This window comes from Apteryx mantelli, chromosome 10 (assembly GCF_036417845.1).
Source record: "Apteryx mantelli isolate bAptMan1 chromosome 10, bAptMan1.hap1, whole genome shotgun sequence".
Lineage (NCBI taxonomy): Eukaryota > Metazoa > Chordata > Aves > Apterygiformes > Apterygidae > Apteryx > Apteryx mantelli.
Genome location: NC_089987.1, coordinates 17,821,598 through 17,834,210, shown reverse-complemented (window position 1 = coordinate 17,834,210; position 12,613 = coordinate 17,821,598).

Below are 12,613 nucleotides of genomic sequence, written 5' to 3'. Positions count from 1 at the left end.
GGCTAGAGGAGTGGACAGGGAGGTGGATTGAGAACTGGCTGAATGGCAGAGCTCAGAGAGTTGTGATCAGTGGCACAGAGTCTAGTTGGAGGCCTGTAGCTAGCGGTGTCCCCCAGGGGTCAGTACTGGGACCAGTCTTGTTCAACTTCTTCATCAATGACCTGGATGAAGGAACAGAGTGCACCCTCAGCAAGTTTGCTGACGATACAAAACTGGGAGGAGTGGCGGGTACACCAGAGGGCTCTGCTGCCATTCAGAGAGACCTGGACAGGCTGGAGAGGTGGGCAGAGAGGAACCTCATGAAGTTCAACAAAGGCAAGTGCAGGGTCCTGCACCTGGGGAGGAATAACCCCAGGCACCAGTACAGGTTGGGGGTTGACCTGCTGGAAAGCAGCTCTGCCGAGAAGGACCTGGGAGTGCTGGTGGACACCAAGTTAAGCATGAGGCAGCAATGTGCCCTTGTGGCCAAGAAGGCCAATGGTATCCTGGGGTGCATGAGGAATAGTGTTGCCAGCAGGTCGAGGGAGGTGATCCTCCCCCTCTACTCAGCCCTGGTGAGGCCCCATCTGGAGTACTGCGTCCAGTTCTGGGCTCCCCAGTACAAGAGGGATGTGGCACTACTGGAGCAAGTCCAGCGAAGGGCCACAAAGATGATTAGGGAATTGGAGCATCTCTCACATGAGGAAAGGCTGAGAGAGCTGGGCCTGTTTAGCTTGGAGAAGAGAAGGCTGAGAGGAGATCTTATCAACGTGTACAAGTATCTGAAGGGAGGGTGTCGAGAGGATGGGGCCAGACTCTTTTCAGTGGTGCCGAGCGACAGGACACGAGGCAACGGGCACAAACCGAAACACAGACGCTTCCATCTGAACATGAGGAAAAACTTTTTCACTGTGAGGGTGACAGAGCACTGGAACAGGTTGCCCAGAGAGGTTGTGGAGTCTCCTTCTCTGGAGATATTCAAAACGCTCCTGGATGCAATCCTGTGCAATGTGCTCTAGGTGACCCTGCTTGAGCAGGGGGTTTGGACTAGATGATCTCCAGAGGTCCCTTCCAACCTCAGCGATTCTGTGATTCTGTGAAATAGGGCTGTGCTGAGATTACTTCAAAAACTTGTAAGAAATGAATGGAAGGATATTCTTCCTATACAATGCCAAGCCAGAGGTAAGATTCTCTGTTAGAGTCAAGAAAGATCTAGATTTGCACTGGAGCAGAGAAGAATGGGGTCCAGTGCAAGTATACAGAACACTGAATAACAGCCCAGTGACTTTCCTTACTAGGCATTAGGTCAACATTAGCGTGATTCTTGGAGAACCTGATAAGATGTCATTTTGAGCAACAGTGTGAATCCAGGAGGTGTTAGGAAGCCAGGAGGTGGAGAGAGGCTAAGTCCACGTGGCTGTATTATGATGGCAAGTGACACTGAATTTTGTAACTCCTTCCATTGTCTGTACAGATATATAAAAATGTATCAGAGAATGCATACTGCAAATGATCTCTTCTATAGCTTTTTCTTCCTTTTGCCATTAAAATGGAGTTTCTGGGTCTCTGAGGCTATTTCTTTCTCCTTGTTTGCCAGACTGACAAGATTTCTGGATTTTATGATCAATCTCGGCTAACATCTCTGGGAGTGTCACTAGTCAAATGTTCAAAATATTCTGGTTGAGTGTTTATGAAAACTGTGCAACTCAGTTCTTATAGGAGCTCTAAGCCTGGTAGGCTCTTAAAGAACTAGAAGTCATCCAGGCTCCTTATTATGGCCCTGGCTTGGGCCCCAGTGGTAGTTTTTGTCATTTATTTAGGCAGTTAACTGTCGGTTACTCTTTGCTGCCTAGTTGTGATGCAGTAGGCTTGTATGTCTTCCTCTTGCCGAAGGCAATGGAATCTTGTACCATTCTGAAACACGAAGTATGACTAATCTGTAATCAGGAGAATGTTTCATGCCTTAGAGTCCTCCAGGGCCTCTCTCTGTTATACAGCAGCTTTTAAATGGAAGGTGATCCAGAGCAATGGGAAGCAGAGGTACAAAGAGCAGGTTCAAGCAGCCCAAGCAGCGGTGTGGGGATACAGTGGGGAGGAGCTGTGGCATGAAGCAGCACTCATGTCTGTTTTGCTGTGAGTACAGGAGGGAGGCCCAAGTTCCAGCGGGGAACCCTCTAAGCTTCTCATAGCTTAGAAGTGATAGTGACTTAAACAAGCTAGAGGTAATGAGGATGTTTGTAAATCTATGAACACTGAGGTCTGTTACGGCCTAGGTGAAAAAAATACCTGACATCCCTTTAATACCATTTATCAAAATAAGAGCTGGGCTAGAACAGGATAAATGTTGGAACTGACAAAAGTATTAATAATAATTTAGTTTGGAAGGTTGTTGGATGAGTTTTTGATCTGAAGTTTGAGCAATTTAGAAAGGTAACCAGCCATTATTAATTATTCTGGTGTTTAACTTGACTTTCATTTCTTAGAGATTTATAAGCAAAAATATACAGGCTGCTCAATCATAGATCAGTAAATGATAATTGTGCTTTAAAATACTTATAAAAAGTAAAATACTGGTAATGCAGTAAATGACTGGACCATGAAGACCAGAATCAAGAAGTGTAAGGAATGAGACAAATGAAAGAACAGTTGAATAAAAGAGAAGAAATTATGTGGGTATCTATTATCAGTAACTTTCTTCCATTCTAAGCTGTATTTTATTCAGGTACACTACTGGGAAAATAAGAAGAAGCCTGTTTGAGTAATGAATAACTAGTAGTTCAAACCAACAGTGAGCTGCATTGTAGTGCCGTATCTGAGTCTCAGAACATGGTATGTGTTAAATGGGACCTCACGAGTGCTCAGGGTCAAGGAAAGAGCTGAGGAGCAGCTCTGGGCTTGGTGGACCTGCCCTGGCACCCCTGCACTGGGTGTCCAGCCTGGGGGACAGCGGGGAGGCAGCTGAGCTGGGGCCAAGAAAGGCCCCGTAGTTCCCCTGGGCTGGGCATCAGGGGAGCTGGAGCTGCCTGGGACTGCTGCCTGCCAGAGCCTCCTAGGGGAAGGTTGGCCTGATGCGGGTATCCCTTGTTTTGTTTTGCAACTAGGGACTTGCTGCTTCTTGCTGAGAAAAGTGGTGACAGCCAAATAAACCCCCTTTTTGTGCTTTACTTCCAATGGGGGACTTGGTAGTGGGCTGTCACGAGCCTAGGCATAATGCAGTCAAAGCAAATATGCAAAATAGCCTTTTCTACTCTACGTATTTCTCTCTTAGGAGGTGGTACTCTGAGTTAGGTACTATGCATTCTTTTATTTGAGGTTTTGGTCTGATTTCAATGCTTCTTTTTGTTGTTTTTTATTGTCTTTTAATCAATATCCCTTCCTCAGTATCAGCAGTCCATTAAATAATTCTGATAGTGTGTACATAACATAAAAGAGATATAATTAGGAAATAGTAATTTCTATGACTAGCCATCCTTCCTTAATGTAAAGTCCAATATTTTTCATGATCAGAAATCTCCAAAGTATAGATTTACCATTTAATAAAAGCATTAGCAGCACAGACTTAAATCTCTGAGATAAATTATACCCATTTTGAACTGTCATCACAATAGTCTACTACCCCTGGTTTTATGCCATTGTAGCCTTAGTTACACTTCTCTCCATATGTTTTTTTATAATTATCATTTTTCATCAATTTTAAGGTACTCAAATGTAATAGACCCAATGCTATTAAAAAATCCATCTTAGTTGTTTTTCTGTAGCTATTGTGAGATTTTGTGGTATTTCCCACAATTTGTATAGTCTATAAGGAGGCCGTAATGGAATACATTGTCCCTAAGATCACCGATCTTTGATAATCATGACAAATATGTGGCAGCCAGAGTCCTGCTTTTATTCGTGCTCAGTAGTACTTCTCTGATACAGTATTCCAGTTAAATTCAATCGAACATTATAGGAGGTAAGGGGCCATGCAATACACTGTAACCGATAAATTTGTTTTAACTATCTTTTCTCATGACAAATCTGTTTTGTAGACCAGTATTTAGAATCTTTTGAGAAAATAGTTTTTCATCAGCAAATGTAATTTCATTAAAACCAGAAAGTTTCATGCAGTCCTGTTAGTTTCAAAAAAATAATTCTGAAAAAAATTTATGAAATCCAGATTACACTGGCTGGTCTAAATGCGAGAGTATCTCCTACCCTAGAGTACAAAATGATAGGACTTCCTTGTATGTGGAAGCCAGTTTTGAATCTCTGTTCCAGTAAATATTTCTACAACATCCCCACAATCTTGCAGGAATATCTCTACTATTTTTTTTTTCAAATAATTGTAGCAAATACAAACCAAAAAATAACTCTAATATGAGAAGTTGAGAGAATTGATACCGAATTGTCAGGAGGTGGTTAGAATATCCACCTGGGATCTGCAAGCTGGGAGAATGCTGTAGCAACCATGTATCTCATTAGTCCAGGTTGAGTGCCTACTTTTTCATTAAAACCTTGCAGATCTCCCTTCTCTTCTTGTGCAGCAATAAGGGGGTAGAGTAATAAGCACAGCTGGAGAACAGGTTGGATTTGGACCCCTAGGGAGAGAAGAACAGGTGGTGCACAATTCTTTTTAAAAAGTATCTTAACTGTAAGTATCTTCAATATTTGGTACTCTCTTGTAATTTGTAATAGATCAGATATGCTTATCTTGCTATGTAATATCAGTACTATACAAATATGATACAAGACAAGAGGTATTGTTTTTTCTTAGGGGTAAGCACTCTGGGTCTAATCGAGATTGCTTAACTGAACATTTTAATTCATTGAAATGTTGCTACTCATGCTTGAAGTCAAGTCTGTATATATTTACTTTATTGTAGTTGTCAAAATGCTCTGTGTTTATTCAAGATCAGTTCCTTCTTGATTATATTAAGTAGTGTGGTTCCCAAAAATGTGTTTTAGCATTTCTCTTCTGAGTAACCATGAAACACTAAGATATTTCTGTTGAGCTGATTTAGATTTTGTATCTTGTAGATCCTGATCCCTCAACTGAACCATTTAATAGGCAAATGTCTGGGAGTGCTGTTTTTTTAAACAAAGTATTAAAGAAATGTGTATACTCTAGAATGAAGTGTATTATTGACAGATTCAGCAGGAATCCCATTCTGACCTTGGGTGCTTTAAAAGATTTGCAATGTAAAAAGCTCTGAGAGCAAGGCCAGGCTCACAGTGGATTAATGTCGGCCCACTCCCCTGAGGTAAAACTTTTTGATAACTGATATTATTTCCCTTGATGCAGAGAGAAATGCAACATAGTCTCAGTTACCATCTGATAATGAACCATCTTCTGGAACACGGAGCAAATTTGATTGTGGGACACTTAGTCCAGGTGGAATTTCTCCAACTTGCTGTAGTTAAAATGTTGCCAGGATTGTGTCCTATATATAAATAGAGGAAAGAGATAGTCCTGCTGGAGACTTGATTCTCAAAAAGGTTTTTTAAACAAATGGCATTTCTGAGAAATTGAGGAAAATGTTTCAAGATAAAAGAATGTTAAATATAGCTAGAAATAAGAAAGCCATATGTTCAAAACATATCAGCTTTGAAACCATGCACTTAACCCTGGGACTCCACAAGATTTCACATTTTAAATAAAATTTTTTACTTCCTGAAAAGATAAAGTTCATTCATCTTGAGGGTAGCCTAGAAAGAAAAGAAGGAAAATATAATCCATGGAGAAGCCTTTCACTAAGATAAGCATCTTTGACATTATGAAGAAAAGAATATAATATGTGAAAATAAGATGGGTTATATCCCTTCCTAAAGAACTCTGTTGTTATATTTGTACATCAAAGTAGGACTAAGGTTATGTTCTGAATGGGGTTTTTGGCTAAAAAGTACATTATCTTCCAAAACCGCTGCCAGAAACATAAAATCTTAGTTCAATGGGAAAGAGATGCACCATTTTAGCACTCCTATTTGAAACATTATACAGAGCACAGGCCGTTGTAAGTTCAATGCGAATGTTCCATAAATATATCCATTAGAAACTGGGTCACTAGAATGAAATTATTTGGTTGCTTCTAAATGATACTGATAAGTGTCAGCATGCTGTGTTTGTGTATGATCCTTGTATATCTGAAACTACAGTCATCTATGTTAAATTAAACTGATTTTCTTTCCTACACAAACTGCGCTTTCATCCTGGAATAATTTTCCCCTTACACAGAGGCAGATCAGAGATGTGATCAGGAAATTTGTAAAATGGATCAGTGCCCAAAAGACTAAGTTATACATCCATTCTTGGAAAAAGCAAGGACATATTGTTTTAAAAAGAAATGCACAAATTAGAGCAGAGCTTGTATGGCTTTTAACTTGAGCCTCAGTGCTTGTAGAAATACTCATTCCATTACTGAATGTAGCATGTAAGTTCGTTATTAAAGGTAGCTACCTAAATACGCATAAAAAGACACAACTAAATGTGGCTTAATTTTCAGTGAGGATATGGGCACCTTTATCCTACCATGAAGTCAGGTTTGGCTTTTTGTAATATCACATTTTTATATTAATATTATAGGCATATTTACCCCACAGTAGGCATATTTACCCCACAAGAAAAAAAATGGAAAGAAGAAATCAAGTGAAATGTTTTTTATTTTATTTCATATACTTTGAACCGAAACTTTGGAAAATGTATATAATACCACACGACCTGACAGTTTTCTAGCTCTGGCTTAATTATGTTGGATTGGTAAGGCACCTGGAAAGGTATTGATGCTGGTACCTGGGAAGGTATTGATGAAAAAGGTTTCAAGTTACTGTATGACTTTAATCTTAATATAAATTAGCCTAACTTGACTAGTCCATTGACATATATTACAGAATATATGAGCATCTGTTTGAATGATAAACTTTACAGTTGTCCCTTTTGCTCTTCTCCAAAATTGCATGTATCAAATTGACATTTAAACTTTTAATGGAGTTCTCTACAAATGAAAAGTATGATCAAGAAGCCCATTAACAATATGATGGAAACTATTGAAAGTGATAGAATATGTAACCCTATATTCAATCAAGTGTCAAAATACGCTGATGACAATTCTGCGGAACCATTAAGTCATTAGCACTGTATTATCGTAAGAAAAACACCCAAACCAAACCAGAACATCAAAAAACTAGTCACATTCTTTCTGCAGGAGCATTCCCATCCGTGGGTAGACATAGCAGAGATCATTTGCCAGAGAGATCTGAAATCAGAATGAATAAATATACATATCAGTTAGTAAATTTTCAAACTGTCAGAGCTCTTTCAGGCTCAGGACCTGCTTTTTCATGCAAGCAAAAGAGATACAAAGTTTTTGGATGAAGGTCTTATGTTTGTAAACTGGATTATATAACATAATTGCCTCCAATAGCAATGGATTGGGCTCTGTACAGAGGAGGTAACTTCTAGTGCTGTGTCTCAGGTCCTGTGTTCCTGTTGGTTTTATTCTGGTTCCAGCAGAGCCAGTTTTTCTCACCTGCCTTCATAAAATGTCAGCTTCTTTGAGTCTCTGAAGACATTTCAGGGCCAGTGAGTGTCACTGGACTAGAGTATTGATCAGCTTCCCTAGAGATCTACTGATTTTCATGGAGACCCCAATAAGTAGCCTCACAGATCTCAGTGGTTTGGTAGAATGGAGGTATTCCTTCTCCAGTGGAGTTCCCTTGCATTCAAGAAGCATCTTGCCTTTTGGGACCATTATATATGCTTTCTAGATTAAAGTCTAACAGGTCACATTGGCTGTGTCTAAACTTCACAGCAGGTGCCCCATGACGTACCTAGAAGTCCTGGCCTGCCGATCATCCAGGCTGTGAGTGAGCACCAGAGCCCTCCCTGCTCAAATATCTGGTCACCTTCTAGTGGGAGCAGAGTTACTGTGTGTGGCCCAACTCGGACCCTGACAGCTCCTTCTGGTTTCCAGTCATTTAGATATACTCAGTTAAAATCTGTTGAATTTGCATTCCTTGTTTCAAAGATCCTAACAAACAGACTGTTACCCTGTTAGTTGTGCCTGCATACAAGTTAGTCTGAAGTTCTTTTAGAAATCTAGTTCACCTTTTCACTTTTGTAATGAACATTTCATAAAACCTACTAAGATTGCAGTCATTGTAGTGAGGAAACAGCATACAGCACCGCTGACGACAGTTTAAGACAGAACGTGAATAGTTTATCTCTGAGAAACAAGGAGAATTTAAGGAATGCAGGATACAACAATCCCCAATAAAACCTGGCTGGTTACTTAGGGTCATTAATGCTTTTAGAAGAAGTGTCAGATCACGTTCATTACATAGATCAAAAGCAGTGAATGCACATTTGATTGTCTTATCAAGAGCCAATGTAATATTTTTCAGTAATCTACTGAAGCATTAGTTTAAAAATGTCTGAGAGCATCGCTGTTTGAATAAATATAATGCTTTTATAGTGCGATTGCTTTCTCTAGGTTCCCCTACCTTCTGCTGATCAAGTCTAAGGCTATTTAAATACATTGACAAGATTCTTGCCTGAAGTAACATTTTTAAATAGTGTTCATGTTTGTTTATGTCTAGATATTGAGGAGAAAATAACTAAAAGCTCTGGAACAACTGTTGAGTCTGCACTTGCTCTAAGCTGGAAGAAAATAATTTTTAGTATATGTTTAAAATTATATAACACATTTCAGATGTTGGTTCAGATTACTGTTAAAATTGCATTCAAATCTGGGAGTGTTTCTTGCTGGTTTTATCCTTTAAAAAATTTTCCATAGTGCTTTTTTTCATCTTTAATTAAATTTCAATTCATTTTATAATACTAATTATAGTATTTACAGCAAGAAATTCTATCCATTTACAAAAGTGCAACAAATGGGAACATTTTCACAAACAAGTGAACTTTTTAGGAGTTTTGTAAAATCTTTATCTACTATTTGTAAGACACAGAGGGCTAGATCATCAACTGGTGTAAATCACTGTCATTCACTGGAGTCAGAAGAGCAATTCTGATTTACAACAGTTTAGAATTTGACCAATAATCTAATTAATATAATCAAATCCATGTACAGACATCAGAATAAACAATACCAAACAGTAAGGCAAGTAACCTATCTTACAATGCAAATAAAATGAATGTCCCAGGCTTCTTAAATCACTGTTTCATTACATAGCTTTGCTTTCTATCGGCTTTGATCTCCTTCATTTCATTAGAGCAAACTTCTCATTAGAGGCATGAATTTCTTCCTATGAAATTGATCTCACATTCAGCACTGATATCTAGTGACTTTTTCCAGTTTCAGCTTTAGTCTTTTTATATAGCACTAAAAAAAAATCCAAACACAAATTATTGCATCATAAGTAGAAGAACATATGGCATGTCCAGAGCTGAGTACACAATAAATATGTTTCTAATAAATACTTTGGTGCTGAGTAAATTACAGAAGAGAGAAGACAATAAACTACCATTCTGCTATTAATTCGTATTCTTAGCACGGTAGCAGTTATTAAATTAGTTTAATCGTGGCCAAGCAGTTGAGGTGCAGGAGCACTGTTTATTACACTAGCTATTATCATCTCACTGTTACCTTGGGCTTTTCTCATCTGCTTTTTATTCCCCCTATCTCTCAAATGCATAGGTTGTAAGATCTCTCATTTTATATAAAAAGTAGGTGTGTTTTACCTATCACAGTTGGGCCTTGATATGCGATTCTGGCCTTCAAGCTTTGTCAAAATATAAATACTAATTATAATAATTTCAGGGCAACAGACAAAACTAATTTATCCTCAGGATAGAATGTGGTGTAAAAATTTTCTTGGTTAGTCTGCATTGGTACCTAGATCCATATAGAAACAGAGGAGGTAAAACTGAAAAGGCTGTGTCTACTGTGTACCATTTTGATGAATTTTTCTACCCCAAGTTAATTTTATGATGTTATTGGATGTTTCTTTTTTTTTTCATTCCCCCCCATGGAAGTTATACCAGTTTGTTTTCAGTATTGCTGAATTCTGAGTATTTGGACAAACCAAGACATTTCCAGTGGGCTTCCTTATCTGTAGTAAGAGTAACGGAAAGCCTGCCTTTTGACATGTGACAAACTCTGCATTTAGGAGTGGATTCTTACATCTGTAGACTGGACAACTGGCAAATACACTGTCCCATTACAGTTTTCTAATTAAATATCAGCTGCAGGAAACAGTAAATTTAAAATAGTGATGACAGTATTAAAACTTTCTGAGGAAAAAGGAGACTATTGAAGATAAGGAGGCAAATATCCTATTAGAAGAAATAAAATTAAATGCTCTATAGTGACTCTAAAGCACTGTGCAAGTATTCACAGTAGGCTATAGATGAGAATATGAAAAAGATGAGTGTTATAACATCAAGGGGTATGAATGACAAACAGATGCTAAACAGACAAATGAGCTATGGCTGAAGGAGGCCAGTGCTGTTGTATGCTCAGAGAAGAGAGAGGAGAGGAAGAGGTGGATAAAAAAAATATAGCCCCAGAGAAAACTGAAAACCATGCTGAGAAGTAGTCTGGAGAAGATCACAGGAAACAGCTTATGGAATTAAAAACATTTGGGAAATTACAGCACTTAGGAGGAATTAAATATAAGAAATAATGGTCATCTATGAAAACAGAAACTTCAAAAAGGAAGAGACTGCAGTGCAGAACCTGAAGGAGAAGAGCTAGCAAATCAGTAGATATGATCTCAGCATGAATAAAGAGAGGCCCCATGCAATGTATCAGAGTCACTAAGAAAACCTTTTATGAACAGTTAACAATAGGCTTTGGCACTAAGGAGCAAGGAAATATCTGAGAGAGAGGAATATCTGAAGTGATAGTCTTATATCAGTCCCATCATGACTGTGAAGAAAGTGTATCAGATATAAATAGCCTCTTAATTTTTTTCAAGTGGATATAACTTGTTTCTTACTGATGCTCCTTACTGTTAATTTGTTACAGATGCTGAGATTATAGAGATAAATATTAACATAATTTACAAATTAACATAAAATTACATTGGAAGCAGAAGTACTTATATTATGTAAATGTACTTTTTATTCTCTTAATGAATCAACCATTTTGAAAGTATTGCTTTTGGACTTTGGTTACCCATGTAGACCAATGGAAATATTTGTCAAGTATTCAGATTTAAGAAATGGACCCTACTATCTATTTCCATCCATGTAAAATGGATATTTTCTTATCTGTTAAGCATAGATTAGAAAATGAGTTCATAATGAGAACAGATGCTGCAGAGACAAAGGATTATCTTCAAAAAAATCCTATATGGCTTCATCTCATAGCCATTTTCTGTATATATTCAGAGTTTAATTTTTAAAAGTATTTAACAATTGTTCTGCTCAACACTGCAACATTTGGCTGATTTAGGAGATGAGTACATCTGCAAACCTACTTAGTGCTTACCTCCCTGCTTATGCCAATTGGGTATCTTTTTGGTATGCGTGCCAAGTCATTTCTGTACAGATGACGACATGAAGTGGCATGAAAGCCCAAGTTTCATCTCATTTCCTTTGTGCAGAGGTACCTCGGGGTGCAGACATTAGGAACTAAATACCAAATTCTCACTGGAATAGACAGGAATTAGGCATGTCAGTACCTTTAGAAATCTTAGCCTAGCCCAGAGTTTCATAAACAGGGTCTAGATCACTCAAAGCTTAGTACAGTGCATTGTACTACTGTCAGTGTAGTACCCACTTTTAAGTGCTTAGTTACCCGAGTATAACTTGCTTGTTAATTTGTTAAAAGTTCTGTGAAAGACATAATCACAAGGCTGGTTAGGCCCAGTGTAGAGCAGCATCGGTGGAAAATGGTGAAGTCATTTTCCCTTCCAAATGATTCCAGAGGTGGGAAAGTAGGTTAAAATTACTTCAGGAATGGCTTCCAGCTCTTCTGTATTCTGGGCAAAACAGGTGAACCAGTGAGGAAAAAGGAGGAGTGAGGAGCTGTGCTTGGACAACGTTTGTTTGGTCAAACCATAGAGGGATTATAGGTATAAGAATGTCTTAACTGTGGATTCTGTGAATGATAGTCCAGGACACGGAAGCATGCCCAAAAGCAGAAGCTCAAGTTTCTAGTGAAAATTTATGTTGAGAACATGTATGGTTTTGATCTTTTACATGCCTCTGGGGTTAGTTGCCAAGCGAGAAGGGTTCAAGCTTTTTGGTTTTGTACTTTTTGGCCTGAGACCATGTATGGGTCTTACCATAAAAGCTTGTTTAAAAGTTACAAAAATCATTCAGTGCTTTCAAAACTGTAGTTGTGGTCATGTTTTAAGGTGGTATTGCAAAATGGCTTTGTAAACTGAACATCTGTGTGAAATCCATCAATGTATTCAAGAAATGTAACAAACATCTGAGTAATGAGAAAATTTGGAGGAAAAAAGAAAATCACATGAGCTATTTGTTTCACCTTGGCCTCCAAAGAGGAGATGTAGCAAGATCATCAGGGAGACCATTATAGTAATTGATTTGACAAAGACCCTAGACTTACTCTTGCAAGAGTAAGCATAGATTTGGGGTATGTTTGTTAAACACAATTGACAAGTGCAAATGGCAGGATCAGTATGTGACAGAAACATGAAACCAGAGTCAAAGGCTACACTAGATTCC